Source organism: Pelodiscus sinensis, chromosome 31 (genome assembly GCF_049634645.1).
Source record: "Pelodiscus sinensis isolate JC-2024 chromosome 31, ASM4963464v1, whole genome shotgun sequence".
NCBI classification, from domain to species: domain Eukaryota; kingdom Metazoa; phylum Chordata; order Testudines; family Trionychidae; genus Pelodiscus; species Pelodiscus sinensis.
Window position 1 is genome coordinate 11,261,465 of NC_134741.1, and position 1,281 is coordinate 11,262,745.

The 1,281-nt window shown below is 54.8% G+C and overlaps 1 non-coding gene across 1 annotated transcript; it reads right to left on the reverse strand.

Moving 5' to 3' along the window:
- Positions 1-219: 219 nt before the first annotated feature.
- TRNAK-CUU (transfer RNA lysine (anticodon CUU)) lies at positions 220-292 on the reverse strand. Its single transcript has one exon. It is a non-coding gene; the product is annotated as a tRNA-Lys (tRNA).
- Between the last annotated feature and the right edge of the window lie 989 nt (positions 293-1,281).

Here is a 1,281-nt window from a genome sequence, read left to right on the forward strand (position 1 = left end):
GACGGGGGAAGGGTTATTTTTTCTCCTCCCTGGGCTGATGTGGCTAGAACTGAGAAGAAAATCCTCTTCCCTTCTCCTCAGAAGATGGAAATTGCAGTTGGTTCTCTCTCTGCTTCTACTGAAGCTGGACCCCAGGACTAGACTTTTTCTTTCTAAAACCCTGGTGAAAACTGAGAGCCAATTGCTTGTAAGCTGAGAATGTGAGTTAAGGAAGGGCACCGCCCAGCACAGGGCTTGAACCCATGACCCTGAAATTAAGAGTCTCATGCTCTACCAACTGAGCTAGCTAGTCTTCCTAATATCCCAGTATAGCATAACAGGAGCCAAGTGTTCTCCACTCCCTGACTCAAAGCTCTTTCTTGTCCCTAATGTGAGGTTCTGGTCTGTGGAGGGGTTTGAACTCAAACCCCACTCCCAACACACCCACTTCTTTCCCCACACGGAACGGCCCCATTTCCATCTCTCCAGGGACAGGAGAAGGGCTCTGGCCTGTTCTCTGCAAAATGCTCAGCCTGTTTCATTTTCTGCAGGAACGAGTGGGCCCCTACTCCAGAGGCCCCTTCCTACTCGGCCTCCCACAAAGCCGGGGTGAAAAGTTGCTAGACCCAAGCCCTCCTGGGCCAGGCCATGGCACAGGTAGCAGGATTCACTTCCATCTTCTCCTGCCTGTGCCCTGGTGCTGAGGGGCCATCCCCTTTCCTGCTGCCCCAACTCTTATTCCCACAATGCACTTTGTGCAGGGGCAATTGGTCTTTGTGCCAAGGTGCGTGGCTGGGAGCCAGGACTCGGGACCCTTCTCCCTCTCCCCGGCTCACACTGTCTGGCTGCCTCCAGCACAGGCTGAGCTCAGGGGCCGGGTGGGTGACCTGCCCTGCAGCTGTGATGGCATTAAGCCCTTCCCACCCGCCTGCTCAGGCTGGAGATGGAGCTCCAGGGGGCATCAGACACCCAGCAAGAGGAACAAAACTCTCTTTGTTGAACCTCAGTGCATGGAACCCAAAGCACCCGAACCTTGTAACAATCAGCTGAGCCCCAGCAAGTCCCACTGAGATTTAAACTCAGATTGCAGGATTCAGAGTCCTGAGTGCTGCCCCTTACACCATGGGACCTGTGGGGTGAAAGTGGAGTGGGCATCTCTGATTCTCAGCTCTCAGGCTGGTCTCTGCTCTCCTGGCTCCCTCCAGCTGCTTCATCTCCCAGGACTCCTTGTCCTGCCCCAGCTCTGCTGCTTTTAGGGCAAATTCCTTGTTAGGACCAGTCACACTCTGGGGTCAGTGAGGG